Raw genomic sequence first — 22203 nt, 5'->3', positions numbered from 1 at the left:
TCTTTGACCTTTGATCATACACTGGCTGAAACTGAAAGGGCAGAACAACATTTCCTGCCATTTTTGTAGTAAATACAGAGAGTCCTCAAGTGAAAACAGTCTCGACCTAGAACTTTTTGACTTTACAATGCCCGTCCCTCATCGGCCATTTTGTCTAGCTAATATGCATTGTGCTCGTCCGAAAGCATCTTCACATTTTTTGCCCTCCTTTTTAGACAATATGGCCCCAAAGAAGAAAGGTATGTCTTTTAGCAATGCTTCTGCAGCCAAAAGAAAATCCATTACGATGAAAATGAAGCTCAAGATCATAAAAAGTAAGGAGAAACACAGACGAATATCGGTATGGAGCTATGCTTCAGTCGGTCGACCATGTTGACAGTTATTAAAGACAAAGCCCGTATTTTAGTCGGATACAGTGATCACAAAACAACATTTTTCGATACTTTTCAAGATGGAGAGGCTACTTACATTATGGATTGAGGAACAGATTCCTTCGCAATAGCGAAGCACAGCCTCCCCTTCTTCATCCATTTCTCAGTAGTTATGGTTCGTACAGAATCTTATTTTTTTTTTATTTTAATGTATTGGTTATTTTATACAAAGTACTTTGACATAAATTGCGACTTTAATGGTGAAATCTGACTGACAACGAAATTGGACTTACATTACCCGCATAGGAACGGAACTCGTTCGTAACCCGATGACTCCCTGGACTGAAAATACCAGCAAAACTGGGCTTATCATCTCTTGACATCACAGCAAATAAATATATGCAAATATGCAAATAAAAACAGCAACCAATGTTGAAATATCAACAGGACAAAATTTCTCACCTATTTTCAGTTTTTAATAAAGTCAACCTCACTGAAAGGTTTGCAGTGGAATCCATCCATCCATCCATTTTCTTTGCCTTATCCTCATGTGGTTCGCGGGGACTGCTGAAGCCAATCCCAGCTGTCAACAGAGAGGAGGCAGAGTACACCCTGAACTGGTTGCCAGCCAATCGCAGGGCACATGGAGACAAACATCTGCACTCACAATCACACCTAATGGCAATTTAGAGTGTTCAATTAATGGTGCATGTTTTTGGGATGTGGGAAGAAACCGGAGTGCCTGGAGAAAACCCACGCAGGCATGGGGAGGACTTGTAAACTCCACACAGGCGGGTCTGTGATTGAACCCGGGACCTCAGAATCGTGAAACTGGACGGCTTTACCAGCTGCTCCACCGTGCCGCCTTGAAATATCCATTCATCCATTTTTATATTGCTTATCCTCCCTTGGTTTGCAGGCATACTGGAGCCTATCCTGGTTACCTTCAGTTTCGGTACACGCTGAACTGGTTGCCAGCCAATTACAAGGCAAACAAACATCCACATTAACTTTCATGGGCAATTTAAATTATCAGTTAACCTACCATGCATGTTTTGGGGCAGTATTTGATCACAGATCCTCAGAACTGTGAGACAGATCTGCTGACCAGTTGCCCACCATACCACCAATGTTGAAAAAAATCCATCCATCCATCTTCTGAGCCACTTATCCTCACGAGGGTCACAGAAGTGTGAGAGCCAATCCCAGCTGTCATCAGGCAGGACGCAGGGTATACCCTGAACTGGATACCAGCCAATCGCAGGGCGCATGAAGACAGACAACATTTAGCCTCACAACCACACTTAGGGGCAATTTAGATTCTCCAATTAATGCATATTTTTGGGATGTGGGAGGAAACCGGAGTGCACGGAGAAAACCCACGCAGGCAAGGGGAGAACGTACAATCCCCACACAGGTGGGACCAGCATTTGAACCAGGGTCCTCAGAACTGTGAGGCTAATGCTCGACAGCTGCGCCACCCTCCCGCAATGTTCAAATAATCTTTCATCAAAATTTACAAATCTGGAAAATAATTTCATCACATCTTATGTTACATCAAAAGAGATCATATAAAACAAACGTGAGAGTCCTTTATTAACTTCCCCCTTCTCACTGTTATTCACAATCTCCTCTTAGTTACCATCTTGTCTCGAGTTTAATTAGACTGAGGTTGGCCTGAGAGGTCGTAATGAAAAATGTTTTGAAAAAGGGGAATGGAGATGGTTCTCGAGACTGGTGGGTGATTGAGACGGAGAATGTGTTGGCAGGTGGTGACGAGCAAGAGGACCATGGAGGAAACATGCAGAAGAACTTCAATGCACTGTTGAGGATTTTCAGGGTAGGTCGATCTTCAATGCAGTTGGTAACAAGGCCTGATCGGTGACAGGTAAGCGGCCGGAGATGTGCTGGAAAGAATGAGGGTAGGGAGGGAGAAAGGGCAAGAAGGCGAGAGACCCCAAAGCACCACCCAAGCTCCAACAACGATACTCCAGGGCACATCTCATGACTGTAACCCCCTCTCAACGGATGCTTCCTTTACAGCTGCTCCACCGTGGTGCCCTTCCCAAAGTCTTTTTGATTAAATCTGTAACCTATCCCATCCTTGCTCTTTGTCCCCAGTCTCCCATCTGCCTATACTCCTTGCAAACCGGTGCTTGCCTCATGCTGCCCACTGACAACCCTGCCAGACTGGTCCTCCTTGGAACCCTGAAACGCTTGGAATAAGATATCGGAGTCCCTCTTTGTTTTGCTTCGAACAAGCCCTGTAAAATAACACTATTTCACCTGCTGCACCCTGCCTCATCCCTGCATACGGGGCCGACACGCAACCTGGGCCAGTCATGGACCCAGCAGGAATGGATTCTCTTTTTGAAATGGTTAACGGACAGAGCATGCTGTTGGAACAACATGGCCAAACCCTCACCCTCCTTATCGACAAGGTGAGTGACTTCTCACAAGTGCTCACGTCCCTCCAAAATCAATTTGCCTCACTCCAACCTTGCACACAGTCACCTGGTGCAGGATCCACTGCTCCCACTCTCTGCCTCGAATGCATGAACTAGGCTCTTCTGGTTTTTGGACGAGTGTTCACTTGTATTTGAGCAGCAACCCCAGTTGTATTCCACTGAAATTGCAAAAATTGCGTACCTCATCGGCTTCTCTGTGATCATCAATGGGAGAGATGATTGGCATTCTGTGTCATTCTCCTCATTTTTCATGAACATGAAGTAAATCTTTGACCACCCAGTCCGCGGGAGGTAGGCTAGTAAAAGGCTGATGTCACTCAGAGGGGCCCCTCGCAGTGTAGCTAAATTATTGATCACTTTTCGGATTGCCAAGAGCATCTTCAATAATATAGAATTCCAGGAGGTTTTCCAAGGGGACCTAAATGAGTCTCTTAAAGACAAGCTTGCCTCCAGGGATGAGCCTAGGTACCCAGACCAGCTGATTTGTCTTTCGCTCAAGCTTGATTGTCATCTCCGCGAGCGCTGAAGGGAATGCAAATCGAGGCCACATACTCTGTCCACTGTCCACTTGTCCACAGCTGTCCACTCACAAATCCTCTTTTTAGCCACAGGCTTTGTCCCTGGGATTTGTGAACCCATGCAACTTGGTCAAACTAAACTATCGGATTTGGAGACATTACACAGGAGAACTTCTATTCTGTGCCTGTATTGGGGTAAGGTGGGCCTCTACATTGACAGCTGCTCCTTATGTCCATCAAATTGGAAGACTCATCAATGAAGAAAGAGGTGGGAAGTCAGAATGTGAGTTCTTCCTCTTTTCAGCTCTCTGGTACCATCTGATGGAATGATCTGTCTTTTCCCATCTTAGCCGTTGCAAACTTGGGAGCTGCCGTGAACCTTATTGAGCTCCACCTATTTAAAATTGGGAATTCATCTGCAGGCTCTAAACACTTGATGGGTGCCTGATCTGCAGTATCTACCAAGAGACCACTCACGTTTCCCTCAAACTATCAAGTAACTGTCTCGAGAGTCTAGGTTTTCATGTATTTCCTTGCCTTCAAGTTAAAATCTCCCTTGGCTTGTCATGGCTGAGCCTCCATAACCCCAGTATCAACTGGACCATGCCAAACATAAGATCATGGAGCAATTTCTGTCAGCTTGGCATCCGCAAATGGCCAAAGTCAGAGTAAATCCCCTGACCTATCTGGTGTCGTCTCAATTTACCATGACCTACCTCGAGTATTCAGCAAAACAGCAGGTCACCTTTTTACCCATGCAGAGGCCTTATTGCCATACAGCAGGGGTGCTCAATGTCAATCACGAGGCAGTTTTGGTTGATTGTGTAACGGTGGGCAAAAAAAAAAAAAAAAGACATCAGCCAATGTTCCCTATAAGCTGCACGCATGCGAATTGCACAGCGCTAATGTGGTCTATACGCACAGATATTCTGCATTGTGCACAAAAAAAAAAAAATCCAATGCAAATTGAAAGTATAACATACAGCTATTCAGTTTGTGACATTTTGCAATGTGATTCAATGAGTGAGGGGTGACTAGTTGCCACATCCAATGGGACAATTCACATACATACTGTAAAAAATGAAAAGAGAAGTAATTGGGTTCTTTTAGGCGATGTTTAAAAAAGATTTCGGCAGCACACGGAACTTTCTCTAACAATGACCTAAACTCTCCTTTCTAGTTTATCTTACACGGACCCATCTCCTCTTAAAGGGGTACACTCATACTTGTACAGCCCATCAATTAGGTTTATAATGACAGTGTCCTTATGTGCCGCCCACCACCGGTGCTTTAGTGACCAACACAGTTTGGGCAACGTAGAGCAAAGACGAACTAGACATGCTACTTATATTTACTCTCGATAATAATGGCAAAAGTAAAAAAACCTGAGGCCGTGCAAAAGGGCAGCAATGGATCTGAAGTTCCGGATGAACTTGCAGTAGAAGTTGGCAAACCCGATGAACCTCTGCACGTCCCTATGACAGGTGGGAGTGGGCCATTGAAGGACTGCGTCGATTTTCCCGGGATTCATTCGGATCTGTCCTTCCGCCAGGATGAACCCCAGGAATGAGACGGAGGATCGGTGGCACTCGCACTTCTCCACTTTGACGTACAGCTGATGTTGCAGGAGTTGTTGTAGCATCTCCCTGACATGTTCAATTGGGAAAGGCTCGTCTGGGGAGAAAATCAGGATGTCGTTGAGGTAGACGCATACATTTTTGTTTAGTCTCTCCCGTAGCTCATCATTTATAAAGTTCTGGAATACAGCTGGTGCGTAAGTCAGCCCGAACGGCATCACTAGGTATTCATAATGACCCGTGGGGGTATTGAATGCCTTCTTCCATTCATCCCCCTCCCCCTAAGTACCATGTGGTACGCATCCGTAAGTCCAGTTTCGTGAAGTAGTTCGAACGTGGTAGAGATCAGGGGGGAGAGGGTACCTATTCTTTATGGTGATGTTGTTGAGCCCTCTATAGTCTCTGAGTCGATAAACGCTGTGACGGAACACGAACGGCCCTCCGTACTTAGGGTGACCTGGAGCAGCGCTCGACTTGATTCCGCCGCGGTATATCTTACACTCACCGGAGTAGTGATCTTGAGGCCGGGATGCTTCAATGTGACCGAGCAGTGGGCTATACTAAGCCGGGCACAGATCTCCAGGAGCCTCTGGTTTGTTACCTGGAGGGCAGCTTCCTGCTCAGCCAGGCGTCTGCCCTGGAATTGTAACAAGCGGGGGATGGTTTCAAAGTCGGCTGGGTCCATGTCTTGGCCAGATCGTCCTGTCATAACCAGGACTCGAGGGCGGACCCAAATGCCCGACTTGGTGGACAGGAAGGCAGTTTGGAGAAAGTCTTTAATTCGTTCCAAAGTCGGTAACCGGGGACTCAGTCATCACAAGCAGCAGGAACAGGAGCGAGAGGCTTACGGGGTTAGTCAGGAAACAGGCATTGGGCGGTACACGGGAGGTTGACGTCAGGAATGCAGGAGTGCGGGAACGAGGGATGGGATGCGACAATCTGGCAAAGACAGATCGTCCGCTGGGTCCGATAATTACAGGGGTTAATTACTCCCAATGAGGCGCAGGTGTCCACCTCCTAATCAATGCAGGTGTGCGGGGACCCGGACAGCCAGGACAGGACCAGCAGGACCATGACACACAACTTCTGGTCCCACTTCTTACAAAGGTGGACCACCATCCCAGTCTGCCAATCCAGAGACACTATCTCGAATGTCCACTTGATTTTGCAAAGAAGTGCCAACCAGGACAGCCCCACAACATCCAGAGCCTTTAGGAACTCGGGGCAAATCTCATCCCCAGAGATAGAAGAGCCCACCTCAGAAAACCCAGACTCAGTTTCCTTATGGCAAGCTCCCTCAGAGAACCCAGACTCAGCTTCATAATGGCAAGGCGTGTTGCCACTTAATTTACAATATCACTGTACCCAAAGCCTCACATTCACCCTTTCACACACCAATGGACCATGCAAGTGTAAAGCCAGCCTCACTGAGAGCAAATTAGGGTCAGTGTATTGCCCAAGCACACTTCAACATGCAGACAATTGGAGCTGGGCAACAAAGCAGCTACCCTCTGGTGACTGGATGAGTCGCTCTACCTATTTAGCCAGAGCCATGAAAAAGCAGGTAATGCCAAAAACCATAAAATTTGGCCTCACTATCTCTTAAATGCAGGTGTGTTTATGTGTAGTTTCCTGTGTTCAACTGTCAATTATATTTTTATTAAGAAACAAAGCTGATGTTTCGTCCTCTGAGAATTTTGCTGTGTGCCACCAGATTGGATTGAAGATGCAAGGATCAACTTTTGGCAGGCTCCAACATGCTCAGGCCAGTCTGCGCCAATGTCTCGAAAGCTGTAATCTCATGGTGCTACGCTGAACAGACAAAAGAGTTCAACTCAGTAATTTCCTGCCAGACTTCAGAAGAGGTGGAAGAAGTGGTGGGGGCAGCATTCACCTGAGGGGGAGGACATGTTTGAACAGAAGCGCTTTATTATGACAGCAATGCACAATGACAAAATCACCTACTTCACACGATCATCCTATCATTCCTGCTCAAAACAAATGTCACAGGTGGGATGAAGAAATATCTAGAATGGCAAGACGTTCGAACCAGATAACAGAACTCTATTGTAACAATTTATGGTGTAAATATTAGCGTTTTAAACTTGTTTTGGAAGCAATCAAGTATTGATTTGGCACTAACATATACACATACTTTAACGAGTAAACATTTACAGTCATCAGACTACACCCTTTAACAACCCTTTTAACTTGTTTGGAGCCATTTTTGTGGCATCATGGAATTTCTGTATAGATCAAAAAAGAAAAAAAGCTTTTGACTGCTTTTAATGCATCATGTTACTGAGTATATGTCAGTTCTTGTCATTATTAAAAATAATGTATTCTTTGTAATTTCCCACCCTTTAAAGTGTATCTAAAGTCTTCACTGCACCTTTTGCTTGTATTAGACAGTGGAAATGTGCGCATCTTCCTCAGAAAATCTGTTTTTCGCTGTAAAAATGTTACAAACATGAATATTTCAAAAACTAAAGCTTTATGGTTGGTGTCAAAGACTTCTAAAGTTGCGTGGTGGAGAGTTCAACGGAATACATGCAGAAATTAGGCTTGAAAAGTATCCTGCCTGATATTATAGCCAAATTGAGGAAATGTGCACATCTTGGTCTGAAAACCTGTTTTTTGCTGTAAAGAAAATACAAACATGAATATTTCCAAAACTAAAAAAATTTTGGTTGGTTCCAAAGGCTTCTAAAGTTGTGTTGTGGAGAGTTCAACGCAATACATGCAGATATGAGGCTAGAAAAGCATCCTGCTTAATATTTGAGCCAAATTGAGGAAATGTGTCCATCTTGTTCTGAAAAGCTGTTTTCTCTCTTAAAAAAAGAGAAATAAACATGAATATTTTCCAAAACTAAACCTTTTTGGTTGGTTCCAAAGGCTTCTAAAGTTGTGTTGTGAAGAGTTTAACGCAATACATGCAGAAATGAGGCTAGAAAAGCATCCTGCTTGATATTAGAGCCAAATTGAGGAAATATGTCCATCTTGTTCTGAAAAGGTGTTTTCTCTCTTAAAAAGAGAAATAAACATGAATATTTTCCAAAACTAAACCTTTTTGGTTGGTTCCAAAGACTTTTAAAGTTGCATGGTGGAGAGTTCCACGCAATACATGCAGAAATTAAACGAGAAAAGTATCCTGCCTGATATTATAGCAAAATTGAGGAAATGTGCACATCTTGGTCTGAAAAGCTGTTTTTCCTATTAAAAAAATGTTACACACATGAATAGTTCCATAACTAAAGCTTTTTGGTTGGTTCCAAATAATTGTACTGTTGTGGGGTCCATTTAAAGGCAGACCCCGTGTGGTCGGTCATCAGATGTAAAAAGAAATTCAGGCAGAGACAATGTACAATTTCATACCGCTGCAGCGGGGAGAGGGGAGCGAGGAACACACTGGATGTGTGTTCTCGGCTCCATTGGTGCTTCCTCTCTCTCTCCTACCCCCCAGCGCAGCCAACTTTTATTAGGTAGAAGAATGTGTCATAGGTGGGAGGGCATTAGACAGACAAAGAAAGAGATATGTAGACAGTGAATAATGAAGAATGTTTCTGAGAAATACACAAACTATGTATAGAACATTCTTAAGTAACTTCACACTGTTGTGTGGTGGAGCGTTCTACAGAAAACATGCACAAAATGGGCAAGAGAAACATCCAATTTGATATTATACCGATGTTGCGGAAAATGTGCTCATCTTCCTCTGAAAGGCTGTTTTTGGCTGTAAAAAAGTTACAAACATGAATATTTCAAAAACTAAAGCTTTCTGATTGGTTCCAAAGGCTTGTAATGTTGTGTGGTGGAGAGTTCTATAGAAAACATGCATAAAATTGGCAAGAAAATCAACCTTTTTGATTTTATAGCCAAATTGAGGAACGTGTCCGCATCTTGCTCTGAAAGGCTGTTTTGCCTGTACAAAAGTTAAAAACATGAATATTTCCAAATAAAGCTTTCCGTTTGGTTCCAAAAAGAGTTCTGTTAAAAGCATGCATAAAATTGGAAAGTAAATCATCCTATTGGATTTTATAGCCAACTTGAGGAAAATGTGCGCATCTTGCTCTGAAAGGCTGTTTTTGAATGTAAAAAAGTTACAAACATGAATATTTCAAAAACTAAAGCTTTCTGGTTGGTTCCAAAGGCTTGTAATGTTGTGTGGTGGAGAGTTCTACAGAAAACATGTAGAAAATTAGATAGAAAAGAATCCAATGTCATTTTATTGCCATGTTAAAGAAAATTTGCGCATCTTGCTCTGAAAGGCTGGTTTTGGCCGTAAAAACATGAATATTTCCAAAACTAAAGCTCTCCGGTTGGTTCCAAAGACTTGTAATGTTATGTGGTGGAGAGTTCTTTTGAAAATATGCATAAAATTGGCAAGAAAAGTATCCTATTTGATTTTATAGCCAAGTTGAGGTAAATGTGCCATCATCCTCTGAAACGCTGTTTTTGGCTGTAAAAAAGTTACAAACGTGAATATTTCCAAAACTAAAGCTTTTCTGTTGGTTCCAAAGGCCTGTAATGTTGTGTGGTGGAGAGTTCTATAGAAAACATAAATAAATTGGAAAGAAAAGCATCCTATTTGATTTTATAGCCAAGTTGAGGAAGCTGTGCCATCATGCTCTGAAACGCTGTTTTTGGCTGTAAAAAGTTACAAACGTGAATATTTACAAAACTAAAGCTTTTCTGTTGGTTCCAAAGGCCTGTAATGTTGTGTGGTGGAGAGTTCTATAGAAAACGTGAATAAATTGGAAAGAAAAGCATCCTATTTGATTTTATAGCCAAGTTGAGGAAAATGTGCCATCATGCTCCGAAACGCTGTTTTTGGCTGTAAAAAAGTTTACAAACATGAATGTTTCCAAAACTAAAGCTTTTCTGTTGGTTCCAAAGGCCTGTAATGTTGTGTGGTGGAGAGTTCTATAGAAAACATGCATAAAATTGGCAAGAAAAGCATCCTATTTGATTTTATAGTATATTTTGGATTCAAGTGTGTATATATAAAACTATGGTTGTTCATGAAGACACAAAACGTTCTTGGACTCTTTATTAAGACACCTGAACTGCACAGAATAGACTTTGTAAAATAGGCACAACAGGTGCCTTTATAAAAAACATAAAAAGACATTCTGCCGCTTGCCGAACACGAGGAAAACGGGAAGATGGAGCGGTATTGGGAGGATGACGAGGACTGGGCATTTTTCTTAGCATTTTTAGGGTCTCCTTTCCGGCACAGGAAGAAGTGATGGTCTCTTCTGCAGTTCTGCTTCCTACACAGGTAAGTGTCTTTGCATTCACTCTCTTCTTCATGACACTCTAGGCACTTTGTGCAGGCTCCCAGTCTTTCCAAAGCACTCAACTTGTCTTTTGGCTTCAGTCCTTTAAACTTTTTGCAGAAGAAAAGTTTTTCTTTGTGGCACTCATCACCACAGACAACGCATCCCCCTTCACTTGTTGACCTGGTTGAGGCGTATTTCTTGGAGTCAGCTGACTTTTTCCCTCTTCATTGTATCTGGTAGTTTGCTCTCTATTGATTTGATTACAAACGGATTCTTGATGGCTCCAGTATTGCCGAGCTCTGTGAGGTCATTAAGGGCCTTTTCAACCGATTGGTTCATTTCAATCATTTGCACTGGTATGACTTCAGAGGGGGGGTTTTCTCCAGGTCCTCAATAATCTCCAGGGCTATGGTTGTTTTATTTTCAAATCTGTTTTCCAGTACCTAGAACATGTCCTCCATGGTCTTTTAGGTGGACAATCTTAGGTTTATGCGGATCTTCTAATCAACACTGTCGAGGAGCTGGATCTTTTTGGCTTTTGCTGAACCAGTTGGGTCACCTTGTCTCTGAAGACTCTCAAAGTCCCTTTTCTATTGATGGAAGTCTCTTTTGGAGCCGTAGAATCTGGGTAGGCTGGTGGGTTTAATTTTAAGAACAGGCTGCTGGGCTGCAGGCTGTACCTGAAGAGCGCTTCCTCTCATTTCCCCCTTCTTTGAACCACTCGGAATTCTGCCTTTTTTGGCCTCAAGGCTGTTCTTCAGTTTTCTGCAGCCTTTCACTCTGCCATCCAGAAGGTTTTTTTCTGCTCCCAGGATCCCTTCTTCGCATTCCGTGAAGCTTTCCATCACATCATTGATGAGTTTCTTTGCACCATCCACTTGATGTTCATAGGCATCTTTGTTCACCACAGACACAGGAATTGCATGGACCCCTGTAAGATAAGCTTACACATTTCACAGAGGCCTGTGAAATGTATCTCCTCATGTGTCATAAATCTTTTTTAATTACTCTGTTGCTGTGCAGGGATGTGTGTGTGCGCTGTTTGTCTATGGGAAGTTTAAGAGCTCAAGGTGACTGCAAATTTATGATAGTTGCATTCTTGTGGGTTTTTGTAACAGGAAGAACTGTGTCTACTCAGAGGACACCCGGCCTTGAGAAGATTAACTGTCTCTGTATAACAACTTTACTTGTCTTGTGAAACCTCTTTCCCCCTCCCTATGTGTGAAACTCAATAAAATGTGTGGTTTTGGGGGGCCTCGGAGAGAGTCTTACGTGCGGGTGTGGAGGATATGTTCTGCTCCTCCAAGCTCTCCCTAAACTGCAGTTTAGTAAAAAATAACTCTGCCTCTGTCTCAATCATTTTATCCCGGTGTCGTGACCCCTGGGACCACATTGAGCGAGAAGTCCGTGCTTTGGACCTAACATTTTCTCTGGTGCCGAAACCCGGGAACCCAACAGCTTGCGCCTGGAACGACGCGGGATCAACGAGACCAAGAATCTGGTACCAGTGTCCTCCATTGAAGGATCGGTCGCATCGCTGATCCAGCGCCGGACCGGACTGTCGGGTCCCAACGGACCAGGGCCACGGCACTGAGGTAGGATAAAACTTATTTGGTCTCATAGGATGGTTATATGGTATAACTTGACATCTAAAAATAAAATAGAGCGGAAATAAACCCAGATTTAACAAGTAGTAAAATTACGTTAAAATAGGAGACTAAAAGTGGTGTGTGAGGACCGCTCCGATACTTCCTGCCTTTTAAAACTTGTCTCTAGGTGAGACACAGACAGAATAGGTTTCTGTAAAGAGTAAAATACGTGTAGGTCTCTAGGTGAGACCAAGCAGAATAGGTTTCTGCATACGCGTAAAATACGTGTAAGTCTCTAGGTGAGACCAAGCAGAATAGGTTTCTGCATACACGAAGTTTGTAGGTGAAACTAATAGAGAGTAAAATACGTGTAAGTCTCTAGGTGAGACTAAGCAGAATAGGTTTCTGCATACACGAAGTTTCTAGGTGAAACTAAAATAGAGTAAACGCTGCAGGACGCTGCACAAGTGAGAGGAGGAGGAAGTTCGTGAGCCCCAACCACACCCGTCAAAATTCAGAATTTTCTAAAATAAATCTCGCCTTAGGAGCAACAAAGGACAAAAAAAAAAAAAAAAAAAAAATGGGACAAGCAGAGACAAAAGAGGTGACTAAACCTCCTGATGTGAAATTTATGCAGAGACATCATCCGGGTAGTTGTGATTATTTGAAAAAATGGGTCAATAAATATTATTTCCGACCCGATCTTAAACATCCCGAAGAAATTAAGAGATTAAAAGCATGCATAAAAACTCGATGGGAAGAAAAGGTGAGAAAGGGAAAGAAGACATGGAAAGTTGAGATGGAATTAAGTAAGTTGAAAATTTGGGAAGACCAGTGTGTTAAAAGGCAGAGAGATATAAAAAATAAAGAACAAAAAAAAGAGACAAGAAAGACAAAGAGGGGGGTTGATTGCCGCCCTTGGCATCAAGCCAGATGAAGAAACAACTGCGCCACAGAAGAAAGCAGCAACAGGAAACGCACACCAGCAAGCTGTAAGCGCAAAAGGAAGTGAAACCACCCGAGCGGTGAGCCAGAGCCCAGCAGAAGGCGGGGCTGAAGAGGAAGAAGAAGATTGGAGAGAGGCAACAGATCCTGCAGCCCCTGCATTCTCGCCGATCACCACCAGAGGGGGACGTCGGAGAGCTGATGAGACAAAAGTGAAGATCTACCCCAGCTTATCTGATTGGCAGGAGCAGACCCCAGCAAGGAAACAACGCCACCCATCGGGGCCAAGTGGAACTACAAGTGGAGCTGCAGAGATGTACCCACTGTATGCTGTTGCCAATCCTCATTATGGGATGGATGGAGTTAACGAACCCACCATCCTAGTGCCAAGACCATGGACATCAACTGAATGTTCTGAAGCCTGTACAGGCCTGGGGGATCCAGAGACAGACCCAGTTTCTTGGTGTTCTAATTTCAGAGAACTAAAAAGCTCTTTTCACCTTAATGGGACTGAAGTGGAGACAGCATTCAAGACAGCGCTGAAACATCGTTGGGGAAGAGTGAGAGGAAATTTTAACCCCCGTGGAGGAAACAATGGACCAATCCTACGCCCAGATGACCCCCTCCTGACTACCAGGATGGATGAAGTACTAGAGCGAGTAATGACAGCTTACCAGAAGCCACCAGATTACAGCAAAATCAGACAGTGCCGCCAGAAACCAGAAGAATCAGTCCATGATTTCAAGATCAGACTGGAAGGAATATTCAAAACCAACAGTGGGCTGCCTGAAGATGCTAACGACAATGGTCCATACCACAGCCAGCTAAGACAATGCCTTATGGACGGTTTCCAACCACACATCAGCGGGTTCATCCAAAAACACTGTGTGACTCACAGAACTTTGAACACCAACCAATTGATGGACTGGGCCAGTCATGCAGAGGAGAACCATAGAAGAAAGAAGGGAATGGACAGCACAACAGCCATGGCAGCGCTGACTGCAGCCATAAGAGGAATGGCGACGTCTACTGAGACACATGAGTCCTCTGAGGTGTACGCTATGCAAAGAAGAGGTCAAAGAAGAGGTCAAGGTCAACAAAAAGGGGGACCAAGCCTGAAGTGCTACAACTGTGGGAAACCAGGACACCTGACTAGAGAATGCAGGAGTCCCAAGAAGTGTTTCAACTGCCAGAAAGAGGGACACATGGCACGTGAATGCCCCCTCCCGGACAGCCGGAAGGGAGGGAGCAACCGAGGACCATCAAGAGACCCCCCATTCAATCCACAATATGATCAATGACTATTAGAGGGAGAGGAAGATGAGGGTGATGAGCCAGAAGAACCACCAGACCCGGAGGAAGCATCATCAATCCAAGTTTTCGACCTCTCCATCTTAAATCTGGAAGACCGCTTAAGACCCAAACCATTTCGGTGGCTCAAAGTTGGGCCATTTAAAAAACCAACAAAATTTTTATGTGACACTGGAGCAGACCATTCAGTCCTGATAGATCCAGTTAAGGGAGTAAAAGCTTCCAGAAGACAAATCATAGTGATAGGAGCTGGAGGCCTAGCACAACGCGAACTATGGTCTCACCGGTGTTGGTAGAGGATGAAGATGGCCAACAAATTGAAACCAAGTTTGTTATGAGCAACACCTGCCCTGTGAATCTAATGGGCAGAGATCTATTGACAGCACAGAGAATAAACCTGATTGCCACGGAAGATGGGATCAAACCAATCAAAACTATGGAACAGATGGACGCCTGTGTCAGCCAAGGAAACGGACCACCGGATGAATTTTATTCACTGGACCTTGACAACGTTGGTCCAACCTCAGTTGTCCGTGACCTAGAAAGAACTGCAACACAGATGCTCACGTCAAAACTGGGAATTCCACAAGTGAAATGGCCACTCCATGTTACTCTCAAGTATTTCAAGGAAAAGAAACCAAGTGCAGATTGGGTCAAGAGGTTCAACCAACTTGGACCCACCAAGATCATCATAAATCACATAGTAGCCACGGATGAAGGACAAGCATGGGCAGTAGTCTCAATTCCTCCAAAAGCTGAAAGCCTGAATCCCAGAAAGTTGTACCATGTCTCCCTATCTCGGAGTCCAGGAATGAGCTGGAAAAGCATGGCGGGACTGGCCCTCACGTTCCAATACCCAGGCCTTCAGAATTGGAAGGATCATGGAGGAGGGTATTTCACTTGCACGACCTATCCCATGGGAGAAGTGAGACTAAGAAAGCTCTACTGGCAAACCACGGCCACTCCAACCAAACATCTCAATGCACGACAGGAGGCAGTGATGGCTAATTGAAGTAAGAATAATTTTATTGTGTTGTTTTTCCATAATTAAAAGATGTTTCGCAATAGCTTCGTATATGTTTCGCAATAGCTTCGTATATGTTTCGCAATAGCTTTGTATAACCTAAAAGACGATTGCAATAGCTTTGAATAACCAGCAATGTCATAAAAGGATGTTTGGATAACCAGCAATGTCATAAAAAGATGTCTTTGTTATATATGATGTTGAGCAACGCCATCTGTTGGTAACAAAGAATAGTGTGGCGTCAGGCGGGATGAATTGGCCACTCACCCCTCCTTCCGCACACGCTTAGAGTATAAAAGGAGAACTTTGGATACTCTCGGTAGAGTCTGCTGCGGGTTGCGTACGGACACCCAGCCGGTATTGAAGCTGCTCTACCTGGAGTGTTGGCTCTCCCTCCTATTGGCGCACGGTAAGAGCTGTATATTCTTCTAAGAGCTGGTTGGATATTACTTAGCTTCATACCACGTGATTTGTGCTTGTGCTTGTGTTACCATTTCTGTGTGGGACCAATAAAGTGCCAATTGTTGGTAGCCAGAAGTGTGTCTTGTCTTCATTTCTGAGTGCCTATCTCCGACGAACCTATTAAAATTTGATACCGAACTCCTGAGCGAGGTATCAGAAATGTTTTAAAACACTAATTATGCCGCAACGGACTTCCCAGGAGTGCCATCCCAATTGTGGGCCTCATCCAAAACTGATGTTGGCTTGATGACAACTGCCATACCAGCAAAGATAGAACCAAAAACGACCTACAGACCACGGGTGAGACAATATCCATTGAAACCAGATGCTAAAGAAGGAATCAGACCAGTCATTCAGAATATGTTGACAGCAGGGATCTTGATTGAAGACGACACAGCAGAGTGCAACACACCAATATTCCCTGTGAAAAAGGCTGACTCACAATCATGGAAACTGGTCCAAGATCTAAGACAAGTGAATGCGGCTGTCAAGTCAAGGGCTCCTTGTGTGCCAGATCCACACAGCCTGTTAAACGAGCTAAAGCCAAATCAAGAGTTCTTCACAGTTATTGACCTCAGCAATGCATTCTTCTCAATCCCACTGCATCCATCTGCTAGAGGCTGGTTTGGCTTCAATTTCGATGGGGTGAAGTACACTTACACCAGGTTGCCACAAGGATTTTGTGACAGCCCCACAATCTTCTCCGCCGAAATCACCAGATGTGTCAATTTGCATCCACACGCACCAACTACTCAAATCCTTATCTATGTGGATGACATCCTCATTGCTAGCCCCACAGCGGAAGAGAACCAGCAGCAATCACTGGCATTGTTCAAACATTTGGCAACTACTGGAAACAAAGCATCGCTCCCAAAACTCCAATTCTGTCTCAAGGAAGTCACATTCCTGGGACACAGACTTTCTAAACATGGACTCACGGATGACAGACGAAGAACAGTTCAAGAGGCTCCAAAACCAACCACAAAGAGACAAATGATGATGTTCCTCGGTTTGACCAATTACTGTCGAAGTTGGATTCCAAACTATGCATCAATGACTCAACCACTTCAAGACCTCATCTATATTCACGAGATGGAACTCAAAGCTGCAATAACGTGGACACCACAAGCAGAAGAAGCTTTCAGTGAACTCAAACAGCACATCACCAGTTCCGGGGTGTTAGCCCTCCCGAACTATGACAAACCATTTATCCAAACCGCAGACTGCAGAGAAGGATTCATGACCTCCGTGCTGCTACAAGATCATGGTGGGAAAGCACGCCCTGTGGGATTCTATTCCAAGAGACTAGACCCCGTCGCTTCTGCACTGCCACCATGTGTTCAAGCAGTTTGTGCAGCAGCAATGGCAGTACAAGCTTCAGCGGAAATAGTCCTGTTTCATCCACTCACTTTGAAAGTCAGCCACGCGGTGGACATCCTGCTCACTCAGTCCAAGATGTCATTTCTGTCACCAGCTAGACACCTCAGCATTACTGCTACATTACTCTCACAACCACAACTGACCATACAGCGATGCAACACTCTCAACCCTGCAACCCTGTTGCCAACTCCAGAAGATGGAGACCCGCACAGCTGCACAGACAAAACTGAAGTCTGCTGCAAGCCACGCCCAGATCTCAGAGACACTCCATTGGGAGTAGGTCACGTCGTCTATGTTGATGGGTCCTCATCCAAGACACCTGATGGAAAGATCAATACAGGCTATGCAGTGGTAACAGAAGAGGCAATACTCAAAGCGGGAAAGCTCCCTGGCAACTGGTCAGCGCAGGCAGCAGAAATCGTGGCACTCACAGAAGCATGCAAACTCTTCCAAGATCAAGAGGTCACGATATATACGGACAGCCAATATGCCTATTCAATGCTCCACGTCTTTGCTGCACAATGGGCCAGGAGAGGCATGCAAACATCAAGTGGAAAACCAGTCCAGCATGCTGATCTGCTCAAAGCCTTACTCCAAGCAGTTCTACTCCCAAGGAGAATTGCTGTCTGTAAGTGCAAAGCCCACACGAAAGCCACAGATCCAGTCTCCCAAGGGAATGCTAAAGCTGACCATGCAGCAAAACAAGCAGCGATGGGAACCAGCCACACCCATGTTCAAGAAGAAGCAGACAGCACAGATGAAGATAAGTGTGAACGAACGACACATCCTTCGCAGAAGCAAGACATCATCCCTCTCCAAGTTCTGAAGGACATGCAGGACAATGCCCCGCCGAATGAAAAGCAACAGTGGACTGCAGCAGGAGCAAAAATGGACGGCCTGGGCATTTACAGAGTTTTGGACAAACCCTGCCTCCCTCTGAGTCTTTTTCAAGCAGTGGCTAAATTGAGTCATGGGCCAAGCCATGTCTCAACAGGGGGGATGGTAGAAAATAACTTCTACTGTACTAAAGGCCTCATTACCTATTTTAAAAATTTTTGCAGATCGTGCCTCACATGCTGCAAACACAATGCTCAGGGAAATGTCAGACCTACAAGAGGGAAGTGCCCACAAGGGTCTTACCCATTTGAAATCATCCAGATGGATTTCATAGAACTGAACAGATCCGGTCCACAAAAATACTGCTTAGTAATAGTGGACTCATTCTCAAAATGGGTAGAAATCTTCCCAGCAAAAAAGCCAGATGCACTGACAGTAGCAAAAGCTATATGTAAAAACATCATCCCAGATCACGGTATTCCAAGAGTTATTTGGAGTGACAATGGGTCACATTTTGTTAACCAAATTATTGGAGAAATGGCCCAACATCTATGGATCAGCCTAAAACATCACTGTGCTTATCATCCACAGAGTGCAGGACTAGTGGAGAGAACTAATGGCACTATCAAACTTAGACTCAAAAAGACCATGGAAGAAACAGGGAAACCATGGCCAGAGTGTTTGCCCTTAGTCAAAACATACATGAGAATAGTTCCAACAGTAACAGGCATCACACCTTTTGAAGCAGTAAAAGGAAGACCTTTTAATCTTCCATTATGGGAAGCGTCAGGAGTACAGGAGGAAAAAGGGGAACTTGACCCCATGACAGACTGGCTACTTAGACTTTTCCAAAATGACAATGTGAAAAGAGCAAATGATCTGCCAGGTCCTTCTCTCCCTTCCACACAGGAATCGCTGACTCCAGGAGACAAGGTGCTGATAAAGGTCATCAAGAGGAAGTGCTGGTCCAGCCCGAGGTGGGAAGGCCCATTCACAGTGCTCCTGACCACACCCACAGCTGTCAAAATCGCAGAGAGAGAGACGTGGATTCACCAGTCCCACACCAAAAAGGTCCATCCTGTCACTGAAAGCAGCTACTATGGTGACGACCCGGTATAAATACTGACTGATTTCCTACTGTCTACGGGTGCGGTACTGAGAACCAAACCCCACCGGTGAGGACATGTGCTAGTAACGTCTGTCCTCCGCTTTCTTTCCCTCTTTATTTAGGTTTATTGTGTTCTCTGCCATTTTTTATTTTGATTCCCTTCTCAGCCAGGCCATGAGGCTGTCGCTCCAAGCAGAGGGCAGGGGAGGAATTTTTCCCTATTAAGAGGGTTTTCGCCTCCCCCTGACTGGGTACCTATGTTGTGCATTATTATGATGTTGTGCTCTAAAACTTGTTATAGGACTGAGTTCAATTGATGTTCCAAAAATCCACAACAGGGGGGAAATGTAAGATAAGCTTACACATTTCACAGAGGCCTGTGAAATGTATCTCCTCATGTGTCATAAATCTTTTTTAATTACTCTGTTTCTGTGGAGGGATGTGTGTGTGTGCTGTTTGTCTATGGGAAGTTTAAGAGCTCAAGGTGACTGCAAATTTATGATAGTTGCATTCTTGTGGGTTTTTGTAACAGGAAGAACTGTGTCCACTCAGAGGACACCCGGCCTTGAGAAGATTAACTGTCTCTGTATAACAACTTTACTTGTCTTGTGAAACCTCTTTCCCCCTCCCTATGTGTGAAACTCAATAAAATGTGTGGTTTTGGGGGGGCTCGGAGAGAGTCTTACGTGCGGGTGTGGAGGATATGTTCTGCTCCTCCAAGCTCTCCCTAAACTGCAGTTTAGTAAAAAATAACTCTGCCTCTGTCTCAATCATTCTATCCCGGTGTCGTGACCCCTGGGACCACATTGAGCGAGAAGTCCGTGCTTTGGACCTAACAGCCCCTTCACAAGCTGATTCTGCCTCTTCAATTGCGAACGTCAGCTCACCTTCCCCATACCTGGACCAGAGGTTGAACGGCACTGTCCGCTTCACTTCGACCAGCCTGGTGTTGCAGTCCGCGATGGTCTTTGCCAGGTCCACCTGTTGCTGCTTATCCAATGTCATTTTTCATCTTCCTCATCACCTCCCACTTCAGCTAAAAGGTCAAGTTCATAGCTGTCATTGGTGTCATTTACATCCCGCCCAAGTGAAGAGAGATTTCTGAATTCCTTCTGCAACTCTGACTTTGCCAGGTGTCCAACAGCTCTGCATAGGTAGTTAGCCTGCTTGGTGAAACCACTCTTTGCTGAGGTCCTCTCTTGCTTCAGCAGCTTGATTGCTTTACTGGTGGCTTCTTCCACCATACTTGAAGTTGTTCTTTGCGTTGACTGCATTGACTTGAGGCCGTTAATCATTTGTCTTTGCTGACACGCTGGTTTTCAACTGTGAAGTTCTCTTCAACTCCCTCTGTTCTTTGCCCCAACTTGAAAAGGGCCTTGGTCTTCAAACACATGAACAACTCAAATCTTCCTCTTTTCACAGTTTATTGATTGTTAAGGTGGTTAGAGGGTGCTTAGAGGTTGATTAGCTGAAAACCTTGAACAAAGAAGCACATTGAACACATTCCGTTATTTTTAGTTTAAATAAATAGGTAATCAAAGCATTACTTTAACCTTATCACATTTTAGGTAAATTAATGGCATACATTTAAGTATTCAAAAGTAACAAATTAAAAAGTAAAAAAGCACCATAACTGATTAAATAAACCAAACAAAAGCATCCACTTTGTCTCCATGAATACATTAGATTAATTCAGAAGTTAGACAACTGCTAACCTGCAGGGCGTCAGTGGAAATTCAGCTACTGTGGGTCAAAGACAAAGAAGAGGAGGAAACTGGATCTGTCGTCAGAAGAAAAAGAGGAATGCACAGAGCCTACAACTGAGTGTAGGGACTTTGAATGTTGGGAATATGACAGTAAAAGCTCAGGAGTTGGTTAACATGATGATTAGGAGAAAGGTTGATATACTGTGCATCCAAGAGAGCAGGTGGAAAGGTAGTAAGGCTAGAAGTTTAGGAGCAGGGTTTAAATTATTCTGCCACGGAGTAGATGGGAAGAGAAATGGAGTAGGGGTTATTTTAAAAGAAGAGCTGGCTAAGAATGTCTTGGAGGTGAAAAGAGTTTCAGATCGAGTGATGAGACTAAAATCGGAAATTGAGGGTGTTATGTGTAATGTGGTTAGCGGCTATGCCCCACAGGTAGGATGTCACCTAGAGTTGAAAGAGAAATTCTGGAAGGAACTAGATGAAGTAGTTCTGAGCATCCCAGACAGCGAGAGAGTTGTGATTGGTGCAGATTGTAATGGACATATTGGTAAGGGAAACAGGGGCGATGAAGAAGTGATTAAGTACGGCATCCAGGAAAGGAACTTTGAGGGACAGATGGTGGTGGACTTCGCAAAAAAGATGGAGATGGCTGTAGTGAACACTTATTTCCAGAAGAGGGAGGAACATATAGTGACCTACAAGAACAGAGGTAGAAGCACGCAGGTGGATTATATTTTGCGCAGACGATGTAATCTGAAGGAGATTACTGACTGTAAAGTAGTGGTAGGGGAGAGTGTAGCTCGACAGCATAGAATGGTGGTGTGTAGGATGACTCTGGTGGTGGGTAGGAAGATTAAGAAGACAAAGGTAGAGCAGAGAACCATGTGGTGGAAGCTGAGAAAGGAAGAATATTGTGCAGCCTTTCGGAAAGAGGTGAGACAGGCTCTCGATGGACAGCAGAAGCTCCCGGAAGACTGGACTACGACAGCCAAGGAAATCAGAGAAACAGGCAGGAGAGTATTTGGTGTGTCTTCTGGTAGGAAAGGGGAGAAGGAGACTTAGTGGTGGAACCCCAAAATACAGGGAGTCATACAAGGAAAGAGATTAGCGAAGAAGAAGTGGGACACTGAGAGGACTGAGGAGAGGCGAAACGAGTACAACGAGATGCGACGTAGGGCAAAGGTAGAGGTGGCAAAGGCTAAACAAGAGGCATATGAAGACATGTACACCAGGTTGGACACGAAAGAAGGAGAAAAGGATCTCGACAGGTTGGCCAGACAGAGGGATAGAGATGCGAAGGATGTGCAGCAGGTAAGGGTGATTAAGGATAGAGATGGAAATGTGTTGACTGGTGCCAGTAGTGTGCTAAATAGATGTAAAGAATACTTTGAGAAGTTGATGAATGAAGAAAATGAGAGAGAAGGAAGAGTTGAAGAGGGAAGTGTGAAGGACCAGAAAGTGGCAATGATTAGTAAGTGGGAAGTCAGAAAGGCACTACAAAGAATGAAAAATGGAAAGACAGTTGATCCTGATGGCATACCAGTGGAGGTATGGAAGCAATTCAGAGAAAAGGCTGTGGTATTTTTGACCAACTTATTCAACAGAACACTCGTGGGCGAAAAGAT

The 22203-nt window shown here is 44.4% G+C and overlaps 1 long non-coding RNA gene across 1 annotated transcript; it reads right to left on the bottom strand.

Annotated features, from left to right (window-relative positions):
- Window positions 1-8322: 8322 nt before the first annotated feature.
- LOC133493439 (uncharacterized) lies at window positions 8323-21346 on the bottom strand. The gene is made up of 3 exons (XR_009792978.1): window positions 20588-21346; window positions 19760-20348; window positions 8323-11147 (listed from the first exon to the last, which is right to left on the bottom strand). It is a non-coding gene; the product is annotated as an uncharacterized LOC133493439 (long non-coding RNA).
- Window positions 21347-22203: the final 857 nt, after the last annotated feature.

This window comes from Syngnathoides biaculeatus, chromosome 2, assembly GCF_019802595.1.
Source record: "Syngnathoides biaculeatus isolate LvHL_M chromosome 2, ASM1980259v1, whole genome shotgun sequence".
Lineage (NCBI taxonomy): Eukaryota > Metazoa > Chordata > Actinopteri > Syngnathiformes > Syngnathidae > Syngnathoides > Syngnathoides biaculeatus.
Note: the sequence above shows the minus strand (reverse complement) of the source record. Positions and strands in the feature narration are given on the sequence as shown.